Genomic DNA, 12,266 nt, shown 5'->3' on the forward strand with positions numbered 1-12,266 from the left:
AAATTATCCCAAGAACTGGTCATAACGTGAAATGTAGAAGATTTGCTTGTGGTTTGCTTGTGTCTTCCTTGGTAAATCGTTAGTAGTAGAACTGGTGTTTCGTTGGGTTTCGTTGTATCTACGTTTATGATTATTGGCGAGAGGAATTGATCATAATGTGAAATGTGGAATGTTTGCTTGTGTCCCTCTGGTAATCATTGGTACCTGAACTGGTCATAAAGTGAAGTGTAGAGGTTTCGTTGTGTCTCCGTTTATAGTAAAGTTTCGTTGTGTCTCCGTTTATCATAATTGGTACGAAAAACTGGTTACAACGTGAAATGTAGGAGGTTTCTTTGTCTCCTTTGGTAATCATTAGTACAGTACCTGAACTAGTCATAAAGTGAACTATTGAGTTTCGTTGTGTCCGTGTATAATCATTGGTATATACTACGAAGAACAGGTCATAACGTGAATACTAAGTAATGAAAATACGAACAAAAAAACCCGCGTTAGTAAGATAATCATGCAACCGGCGGAAACTTTTCTTCCACGAAGAGTAGAGAAGTCACGGTCACGTTAAACTGTACGCGTCACAAAAGACAAACAGTCACCCTCTTTCCCGTGTCCTGGCGACCATTCCCACCACATGGCCGCCCCAGGCTAGGCGGCGGCAGCTGGTGGTGGCGTTGGTAGTGATGGTGGTGGCGCTGGTGGTGATGCGGGTGGTGCGGGTGGCCTCCACACCCGCAGCGTCGCCCACAACACCTCACCACAATGCACCACGCCACCACAACGCTGCGTTGTACACCGCAGGACAAAACAGTGCTATATTTCATGCAACACTTGTTAATCATTCAGAATTTTTACGTTAGCCTCTCTCTCTCTCTCTCTCTCTCTCTCTCTCTCTCTCTCTTACCACATCTTGCCTTCTTCTCCTTTATATCTTTTGCACCTTCCTTTTTCCCTTTAATTTTGTCTCTGTATGTCTGTTTCTCTCTATCTGTCTGTCTGTTTTTGTCTCTGTCCTCCCAATTCTCCCTCTCCCTCTCTCTCGCGCTGCCCCCTCCTCTCTCTCTCTCTCTCTCTCTCTCTCTCTCTCTCTCTCTCTCTCTCAGGTGGGCGGGAAGGTGTGACCGCACGTGGAATGCACGGTCAGTTCACCTCACTGTTTTCCTTTCTGATTGTGGGAAGTGGAACGTCCTCCAGAGAAACAGTGGCGGAGGTGACTGGGTCGGAGCTGGCGGAGCCTGGCGGGGCGGAGCTAGAGGATGGGGCGGGGCTGGTCGAGGTGCTCCGTGAATGTAAAAGATGGGTGGTGGGGATTTAGAATAAAGTTGAAAGATGGAAAGTTAAGACCAAAGGCAGGAAAGAATAGCTGGTTTTAAAAATGCAGTGGAATAAAGGGGAACTACACACACACACACACACACACACACACACACACACACACACACACACACACACACACACACACACACAAACACATACACACACACTATTCCGAAGATAAAACTGCAAATTCAAAGCCAATTTCCCTTTTCTATCCGTCTCTCTCTCTCTCTCTCTCTCTCTCTCTCTCTCTCTCTCTCTCTCTCTCTCTCTCTCTGGTAAGCAGCAACAACATATCCAGGCATCATAATATCACTTCCTCCTCTCGCCAAATCACTGTAGAATCTCTTATGGTCCATCTCTGTCACTAAATCAAGAACCAAGCATAGGGGATAGAAAAGGTGAATTCAGACTAGCTAATCAACCTGTCTGCCTGTCCGCCCACCTGTCCACTCGCTTATCTACCTCCAAGTGGAACGCAGTGATGGCGTTTAACATTCCCAAGTAATTCCTGGCAAGTCTGAGTTGAAGGGGGCAGTCATTACTATGCTAGACGTCACACACAGGTGATTACAACGAAGCTACCGACCCACCACGCCCACCCACTTAGCTTACCCACCTACCTGCCTACCCACCCTTACCTAACTGGCCTTACCTGCCCCCTATTATTCGTGGGCCGTCCTGCCTCTCGCGTCCTTCCTCTCTCTGTCTCCCAGTCCATTCTTTACTTTCCCTCTCGATTACTGGCAGTTTCCTTGTTGTTCACTGTAATAAGCTTGTCACTGTTGCCGTAATCGTGTGCAATTAGATTATTTCCTTCGATACAATGCACGATGCTATCTAAACCTTTTATATCTGTCATTCCTGCATCCCTCGCTCACTCACTCGCTCATTCACTCGCTCGTTGGTGACTTGCACTGTGGAATGCTCGTCTCCTGATTCTCTATAAAATGCCAATGCTTAATTCCTTTGGGTGAAAAATGTTTTGATGAGCTGAAGCGTGCTGAAGTTGCTATGAAAGATGCTTACGCTGTGGTGTCATCAGCTTTAACGTGCTGGCTTGCATTCTTTGAAGTCTTGTTGTCGTACTGCATTTTCGTTTGTCATAGAGACGAGTCAGTTTATTTTTCTTTTTTTGTCTTCAATCAGAGCAACAGAGAACGTTCAAACTTACCCACAATAATAAATACGGATACTTACAAAACAGCATCTGACAAAAAGAAAGCCACACACTTACAGAAACAGGCGTAGAGGCAGAAAAGACTGAATTAGGTTAGGTTGGACCGATGGAGAAGAGCATTCAGCATTGAGGCGCAGGGCGGGCGTGAAGGTGTACTGGCCTTGGTGTGTGTCGAGTCCAAGCACGCCCGCGTCAGGTGGCTAGCGTCACCTTGCCTCACCCTAACCTGTTGAAACACACACCAAACCCATTTTATCCCCTGGTAATTGTCATGCAAGCCCTTCCTAATCCCGACACCACAAACAATTTGCATACTCTTGACGTGTCTAAAAATCTCGCTCAAAAATGCACATTCCGAGAGCTAAACTGGATCAACTTAATTCAGAACTCTACTACAGCAACTGAGGAGAGAAGACAAGGGTGAGTGGTGAGTTCGTCTACCATGTGAAGATGCACAGTATAAGTGACATAGTTCAAGGAGGCCCAAGATGTCACAACGAAGATTTGCACATCATAAAACATGAATGTCTTTACACATCCACGATTAAACAAGTGTGTGAGAGAATATACCGAATGCTAATAGTCTGTGACAATAAAACCCGTTATGAGAAAGACATTAACAGCACTTCTACCTTTCATGCCTTCATAACATTACATCACATTACAATACATTAGCGCACAAGTTACGTAACGGTCGAGGAAACAGTTACATTTACATAATCATCACCAGCCAGTTAGTTACATTTGTGGTGAGTCAGTCATGGTGGTGATGGGGTTGATGTGATGACGGTAAAGGGTTTTGGATGTGAGGTAGAGAAATAATTGAGTATAGTGATGAGGGGAGAGATTAATGGTGTTTCTATGGGTATGGGTGGTGAAGGGAAGAGAATGTAGCGATAGATGATAGGGAATGGGGACTTAATGGGGTGTGATGGGAGGTTAATGGGTAAAAGTTGGTGTGATGGAGTGTAATCAGTGATTCAATGAAGGGTAATGGGTATAGAAAGTAATGGGTAGTGATGGCATGGGAAGAAACCGTGAACACACACACACACACACACACACACACACACACACATACTATAGAAGTAGTTGGAGTTAGGATGATGGATGGATGAATAGAAGTAATAATAGTAGTAGTAGTAGTAGTAGTAGTAGTAGTAGTAGTAGTAGTAGTAGTAGTAATAGTTGTTGTGCTGCTTGTACCACTATTACAAAAACTACCATTACAACTATCACTATCATTATCACCATCATCACCATCACTATCGTATCAATTACATCTTATCACCACAATCATTACCAGCATCAAAAGGAAAAACATTATATCCAATCATAATCACGAACATAAGCAAGTAATTCTCTACCTTAGAAAGTGAGTCTCCGTCTGACTAGCTGATACTGACGTTGGGGAGACACACACACAGACACACACACACACACACACACACACACACACACACACACACACACACACACACACACACACGGGTGGGATAGTGAAAGTCTACGTGTACATGGCCCTCTGTCACCTCCCCACCATCCGGCGCCCCTTTGACCTCCCTCACCCTCGTATGACCCGCCACGACTCCCTCTCAGACTCCCCTCAGCTGCCTGGCACAAACACACCTCGGGCCACGACCAGAGAAAGTGTTGTCTTATCATCGTAAATAAAATGACGAGCGGATGAAACTTTTTTTTTCCTTAACTTAACCCGCGGAAGGAGACGCCAGCACCCTCCAATGCCTCTGCCGCTGTTGTTGTTTAGTTGTTGTTGTGATGGTGGTGGTGGAGTGAAAGTATTGAGGCTTAGGATGTGATAGGTGGGTAGGTAAGTAAGGAGGTGTGTGTAGGTGGGTGGGTAGTGTGTATGTGTGGGTGGGTGGGTCTGCATACCGCTGGCAGGGACGCAGACAGAATAATAGAGAAAGAAATCAATGACAACAATATTTCCTGCCTTCAGTCATCGTAATTACATAATACACCACGCGGCGCTAAATTAGTCCCGCTCATTTTCTTCCGGAAATAACTTCACACAATTTTATTATTTTCCCCGCTGTATGTGGAGTCACTGCCGCGGCCTTCTCTCCTCTAACACAGCCGGAGACGCAAAGCTGGCGAACTCAAGGCACTCCTCAAATATAGACAATCCCTTTCTGACTATACCCTTTAGACTCAGACTCGTGTACCTTCAGCGGACATCTTTCTATTTATCTTTTTTTATAACTCATACATAACAAAAAAATATTGCCAAACAACTACCGTGAGTGGAGAGCGTATCAAATAACATCTTCCTCGATACATCTCCCACGGAATGTATATGTTTAACACCGTACACGAGTCACACACACAGACACACACACACTGACAACCTAAAATGATCTACCATAAAAAAGGAATCATCGTACGGTGACCTCACTGCGACTGTAAAACTACACGTAAACCTCCTTCCTAGCTGCCCAGCGGAGGATATCATGAGGGTTATAGCCCAACCACTTCTTACCAGGGTGTGGAGAGGGCGAGAGCAGCCACCAAGCGTGTAGGGAGAGGAGGCGGCGAGGTGACAGTGTGATAAGGGAGTAAGGCCGCGCTGGGATGGACAGGGAGAGTGTTAAGGCTGAGAGGAATGTGTGGGGATGTTTGTGTGTCAATGAATGTATAGATGTTTGGTTTATGATTTTTATGATTAATTTTCCATCTCTCATTTTTCTGCTACCGCTACTACTATAACTACAACTACTATTACTATACTACTTTCACTCTCCGTAGCTCCTTTACAGCAGCAATCTGCGTGTTTCCATGAATGCAGGTGAAATTACACAGGCAATCACTTTCCCCGCACCACCACGATCCCTCGCCACCGTTTCCCTCGCCACACGACACGGCACGACCCTCGCCACCACACGCACCACACAGCCTCGCCACAACTACCATAAACACCACCTTTCTCACGACTCTCCGCCAACCAATAGATCAGCGGAGCCCAAAACACCGTGTCACTTTCCTGCGTACACGACAGCGTTCTAAAATCACAAGACGTAGGTTGAAATCTTATTATTTGAAGGTCTGCGTACAATAGGGAGACTTTCAAAATTCTGAGGTTCTTTTCTGAGGGTAGGTATTATCTAAGGTACGTACAATCTGCTCGAGTTTTCCAATGAATGCGACGCAGAAACAGTACAGTGATAGAAAACATAGAAAATTGAAGATTGAATGAGGTTAGTCGAGGAAGGAAGAACCGAGGGAAGGAAAGAGAATGAGATGGAAAGAGGAATGGGAGTCGCAGAGGAACACAGGAATAAACAACTTGAGGAGAGGAGAGAAAGAAATTTAGAAGTAGAAGGTGAGAACTACGAGAAAGAAACACAGAGGAGAGAAAAGACATAAGAGTTAGTTAGAAAGAAATCTAAGTTAACCCCTTCAGTACTGGAACGGATTTTTATCATTAATTTTTAGTGTGATTAGACGATTTTATTTATATTACGAAGGGTCTACGGAGACCAGAAGATTAATGACCAGAGTTGTCACCTATTCTAATCTCAACATAAATTTCTGAAGCTGCATAAAGTCACCAAATACTAAGCAAAATGAATATGAAAACGCGTCCTGGTACTGAAAGGGTTGAAAGGCAGAAGATAGGAGTTAGGAGAAAGGAGATTGGAGTCAAGAAGAAGGAGTTTGGAGACAGGCGGTGTTCATAAGTGTGACGCTTTGACGGAATGCAGCTTGGCGAGTATAGGTATTACGGCACTGATTCCATCTGACGGAGGATGACTTGACTGTCGAAGGGAAGAGGTACGAGAGCTCCCTGCATTACGTAAACCATAACTCTTCAATACTGAGGCGCTTTTTTTTAACCTTGATTTTTTGGGTAGGATTAAACGATATTATTTGCGCTAGGAAGGGTCTATGGAGGTCAAAAAGTAATGGTCAGTCTTTACTATGCTATTTCTAACATACGTTTCTGAGGCTGTATAAATCGCCAAAATAGTAACCAGAATGAATATGATAGCGCATCGTGGTACTGAAGAGATTAACCACAGTACAGACACGTTGCCATTTGCCTGGACTGCCTTTACCTTCTACAGTCTACGCTTTACTAGCTTGTACAATGGAGGAAACTGGCTGGGTGTGCCAATACAGAGCGACATAATAACGAATCACCTGTTTACCTTAAAAAAAAAAAAAAAATTGCTGTTCTTTAAGGGATAGTTGAGATAAAAGAAAATACTCCCCCAGGGTTAGCTATCTGGGCAGGACAAGATACAGTGGATTTAAACTTGATAAAATAAGATTAAAGAAAATTACTACTAGTCTTTAAATGGAATGGAATAGAAATAGTCTCTTTACAGGTACAATGAAGGATGATAAATAGAAATATGTACAGGCACTTCCATGTGTAGATAGGACAGTTTCATTTAGACTCCTTAAAATTCTTGTTCGTTTGCTGGTGTTTCTGTGCAAAGCTAGAGGCGAAGATTGTGAATTTAACGTGGCTTCCCATTGAAATCTCCAGCAGGCATCCATTCTCTATGACCGCCATGTGTAAGTAGGATAGTTTCTTACAGATTCCTTAATATTCTTGTTTTTTTGCTGATGTTCCTGACCAATGCTAGAGGGGGACATTGTGTTGTGGAAATTGACTTAGTTCTCCATTGATATCTCCAACAGACGTCCATTCTACATGATCACCACGTATAGGTAGGACAGTTTCATCATAGGTTCCTTCATCTTCTTGTTCTTTTGCTGGTGTTCTTGTAGAGGGCTAGAGGTGACCATTGTGAAGTTGACGTAGTTCCCATTAAAATCTCCAGCAGGTGTCCATTCTCTATGAACACCACGCAGTAGGGGTGACTGAGTTCGATTGTTTCACTGCCTCAAGGCCACGCTGCTGCTGTTGTGGGATTCCGCTGGGCGATAACTGCACGTCCCTCAACACTAACGTCAATATTTATACGGGTTTCTTCACGTAAACTATAAAAAGAAACAGTAAGATATAAGCATTTTGGCTGTACGAAAGTGGGGAACCGTACTCCACATCGGGGTCTCACACATTCTTTTCTTTTATTGTTGATTATTCTTTACTTTTCCTCCTTTCATTTTGCTCAAGTTAGGTCATGTTCCGAAACACTTCTGCGCCTCATCTGCCCTATTTTCAAATGGCTCTAGTTGAAGTGACACGGGTTTTTAAGGGTGTTTCTTTAATTCTAGTGACATGTTAACAAGGTTTCTGCACTATGAATATGATAAATTACATTCAGAACTCGGTTAATTTTCTCAGTGGCTCTAAAAAATGGCCGCCGTGAGAGAGGGAAGCTTTTTTGTATATAGTGCTTAATCTTTATAATGAAGATGAAAGTCATTAAGTTAACACCGACAATAGAAACATTATATTGGTAGCACTGCATGGAGTAAACACACACACACACACACACACACACACACACACACACACTGCAGCATGTCTTCGTTATACTGGCAACACTAGATGGAGAAAACACACACACACACACACGACATGTTCTCATCATCTACCTCCTCTCACCTCCTCCTCCTCTTCTTCTTCTCCTCCTCCTCCTCCTCCTCCTCCTCCCATAAGGCAGCGCGGTTCAAGGGTCCTCGCTGCTCCTTGTTTGTTTCAGTGTTTTGTTACGTCAGCTGCGCCACAACATCCGCTTCTATGTTTTGGCGCCAGTTCTTTTTTTCCTTTGTTTTTTTCATGTGTGTCTGTGCCTTTTGGTTTATTCCATCGTAAAATATGTCCTTTTTTTTTTTATTCATCTATATTTTTTTATCTTACCTAGTGTCTCGTTTTAATATTTACCAGAAGCGCGTTTATCATGAACCACGAGTTTTATTAAATTTCTTCTCCCTCGTTCGCTACTGGTGGTGCTAGTGGTGGTGGTGGTAGTGGTGCTGCTGGCTTCCATTACTTTACCCTCGTGTCTCCTCTCCTACCCTCTCTCTCTCTCTCTCTCTCTCTCTCTCTCTCTCTCTCTCTCTCTCTGTCTTTATGGTATCTTGCACCTTTACTTTATTCACCTCACCTTCCCCCACTTTAAACATTCTTCATTTACGCTTGACCTCTCCCTCTCTCTCTCTGCCCTCTCCCCTCCTACACTCACTCTTTGCCTACCAATAAATTTGACTAACACATTTCCGAAACACGATGACGCATAGCTCTCCAAGAAATAATCAGAGAGAGAGAGAGAGAGAGAGAGAGAGAGAGAGAGAGAGAGAGAGAGAGAGAGAGAGAGAGAGAGAGAGAGAGAGAGAAGGAAAGGAGCAATTTTGTAATTACTTCCGGGTTATGTTCTTGTTCAGCCTTCTCTCACTCCCTCGACTGATACCCTGCCTGAGTGATGCAAGCAGTGCAGACACGCCACATGAAGCATGCCATAAGCAGCGAAAGTAATGCAGACTCTGACAGAACAATATCAATATGTAGTCCCTCTGTTAGTTAGAAATACAAACCTCTAACGCAGACAACCACATTGGAAACATCAAATCATCACGCACGCACACACATCATCATTATCACCATCACTGCTGCGTCACTCTGTTGAAACCATACTGTTGAAATAGCTAGATAATGATAAATGAAGGCTTGAAAGGGCACCAAATCACCGCCTCTGTCTCTCAGCACTTCAAGGAAATGGTATCGCAATGAGTTACCAGGCAAGGGTTGGCATAGTTTCATGTGTCCCCTTCCAGGAAGCACCCTCAGATTGCCACACTCGGCTGAATACTGATGGTTCCTGCCACGTGACTGCCTGGAAAGCTTGCCTACCCGAAATGGATCCAAAATACCTCTTGGTTTTAGGGGTAAAGTATATATACCGTAGCATTTGGAGTTTAAACTAAAATATTTTGCACCACTTTAAATCAGAACCGAAATGTCTCATCTACATGATATTACGGCCGAAATACATTAGACTACTTCAAATTAGAAACAAAATGCTCTTACACTAGAGTCAAAATAGTTAGTTATTCGTATGTATGTTTATACAAAACCGTTCACAGATTGGTTCACATTCCCGCTTTGAAAAAAAAAATAATAATAACAATAACACTGTCCTATATAGTTCAGTCCACTTTTCTCCCGAAATTTTCGAGAGCTGCTGTTTACTAATTGACTACAGAAGCCAATAAAACCCTTGAACCGTCCTAGCATCACGACATTCCGGCCCAACAAAAGCTTGGGTGACGATTGGCAGAGATCCTGTCTCCGGCACTGACTGCTGGGAACACAGAATGCAGCCAGTGATACAAAGGCAACGTGATGATAATGCACAATACGAGCATACCTATCAAACATTTTCCCTTCAACACACACACATAAAAAAAAAAAAAAATATATATATATATATATATGGAAACACAAAGGATTCTAAAGATTTCTCTAATAACCTGAAGCCAAATTCTATGGAGGCGGTCAAGAGTGAGCTGGAATACGCTAGCATGGAAACACACTCTGGTCTGGTCAGTCGCTATATATCTTAAAAGGCATCACGTGTCACACTACCGGAATTAGAGAGAAAAGGCGCCGCTAGGAACACTTCAGCCTTGTCCCGTGTCTTGGTCTCCTCTCAGTCGCTCGTCCTCCTTACTCCGCCTCACAGTCCCGTATTCAGAAACCTTTGCTTTCTTACCACGACTATTTTCCAAGGCCACAGAGATGATTAACGGAATTTCCAAGAATGTTTCTACAATTAATAATACAGAAATCTTATCACTCTACCTCTGGAACCGTAAAAACACCCTAAACAACTCGTGTAACACTAAATAAAGCTTTCTGAAATAGTGGAGGTGAAGGAAGAAAGTGTTTCAGAATACAAGCCTTACTGTCTTATACGTCCCCCACGCACCTTTCGTAAAACATCCTCCACCTTGCCCTACTTACTCTCTCAGCCTCAGGTCCTACTCTTATTCTAATCTATGCCATCTATCTACCGCTTTGTAACAGAGGACATTACTCCTCCTCCTCCTGTTCCTCCTCCTCCTCCTACTACTACTACTACTACTACTACTTCTACCAGCGCCACCACCACCATAAATTTCACCTGAAGTAAACAAATAATCATTACAAGGGCCGAGAAATGAATAGAAAGTGACCTTTATATAGGCAACAAAAAAATAATACTTGAACATGAGCCGCCACTCCTACTACTACTACTACTACTACTACTACTACTACTACTACAAGTACTACTATTACTACTACTTCTACCACTACTGCTACTACTGTTACTACTACTACTACTACTACTACTACTACTACTACTACTACTACTACTACTACTACTACTACTACTACTGCTACTACTACTACTACTACTACTACTACTACTACTACTACTACTACTACTACTACTACTACTACTCCCTACTTCTACTACTACTACTACTACTACTACTACTACTACTACTACTACTACTACACTACTATTATTATTACTACTACTACTGGTACTACTACTACAACTACTACTACTACTGCTACTACTACTGCTACTACTACTACTACTACCACCACCATCACGACCACTACCATCCCCAGTACAGATAATGCCTCAGTGACATAAAAACACAGACGTGAAGTTCCAAACACATCAGTAGATCGCTGACACTCTGAAAACAGCTGCTGCCGACTCAATGATAGCTACACACATCATTCCTGCCACGCCCTTCCCTGCCTCTCCCTACCCGCAGCGTCTTGTAGAGGGGCGGAGGGCGAGGGCGTGGCGAGGCCTTCACTTGTTCAACACTGTATCTCCTTCATCACGCCCTATCGCTGTTGTCAGACATAAGCAAACCCAGCCATACACTCTGAATTATAAGAAGAATATGTCTACTTGTGTGTGTGTGTGTGTGTGTGTGTGTGTGTGTGTGTGTGTGTGTGTGTGTGTGTGTGTGTGTGCTTCTTTCTTTCTCGTTTTGTTTTGTTTTCCTCTACTTTGCTCCCTATTTTCTATTCTCCCTTGCTGTGGTTCTTCTTCCTCCTTTTCTCTCTTTTCTTCCTCCTCTCTTTTGTGTTCTAGTTTTTGTTCTTTGCTTCATATCCCTTTGGAATTTTAAGAAGGGTATTTATATTCATGCGTTTCTGCACCACTTTCATCTTATTCTCTTTCTTTTCCCCCTTCCTCCTCCTCCTCCTCCGCTTCCTCTTACTCCTCTCCATCTTGTTTCGGGACTTATCGCGGGTTAAGAATCAAGGGTCATGAGAGAAGGTGGTGGTGGTGGTGGTAGTGGCGGTGTTGGTGGTGGCGTTCTCCCTAACAACAAGAATATACACGAAACTTTAATGTGAAGGCAACATGGAGCATTTGTCGAGGTGGCGTCTATACCCTTAACACTCCTCGCCTGAATGACCTGAGTTAAGTGGATCAGGTGTCATTGTGGTGCTGTGTCCTCCTCTGCATTCTCTACTCCCCGCATTGCTCTGAGGCCGAAGAATTGAATTTGGTGAGAGGCGAAACAGCGGAGAGAAAAACTAGAGGGTGGAGGTGGTGGATGTAGCGGCGATATAGTGATGGTGATGGTGATGGTGGGCGACCGTGACCCTGCACCCTCTGCCAGCCGGTCCTGGAATGTTCCTCGACATGAGTTGCGAAGGAGACGAGGGGAGAGGAATGTGATGGTGCTGGTGCTTCATTGTTTGCATATAGATAGACGCCGCGCTGCCTCCCCTCGCACACAAACACACCTATTTTGTGATCAAATTTTCCATGGAGTTCTTCAGTAATTACTCCTCACGCTGCTCTCTCCTCTAACTCTA

The 12,266-nt window shown here is 43.8% G+C and overlaps 1 protein-coding gene and 1 long non-coding RNA gene across 6 annotated transcripts in view; one reads left to right on the forward strand and one right to left on the reverse strand.

Annotated features, from left to right (window-relative positions):
* Nucleotides 1–12,266, forward strand: part of LOC123504251 (calpain-9-like) — a 177,513-nt gene that overhangs the window by 55,926 nt on the left and 109,321 nt on the right. The gene's annotated exons all lie outside the window — the stretch shown is intronic.
* Nucleotides 2,551–12,266, reverse strand: part of LOC123504253 — a 204,212-nt gene continuing 194,496 nt past the window's right edge. For all 3 annotated transcript variants that reach the window (XR_006674773.1, XR_006674774.1, XR_006674772.1), the window contains exon 5: nt 2,551–2,714. This is a non-coding gene — a long non-coding RNA (uncharacterized LOC123504253). The remainder of the gene's footprint in view (nt 2,715–12,266) is intronic.

This window comes from Portunus trituberculatus, chromosome 15 (assembly GCF_017591435.1).
Source record: "Portunus trituberculatus isolate SZX2019 chromosome 15, ASM1759143v1, whole genome shotgun sequence".
Taxonomy (NCBI): Eukaryota; Metazoa; Arthropoda; class Malacostraca; order Decapoda; family Portunidae; genus Portunus; species Portunus trituberculatus.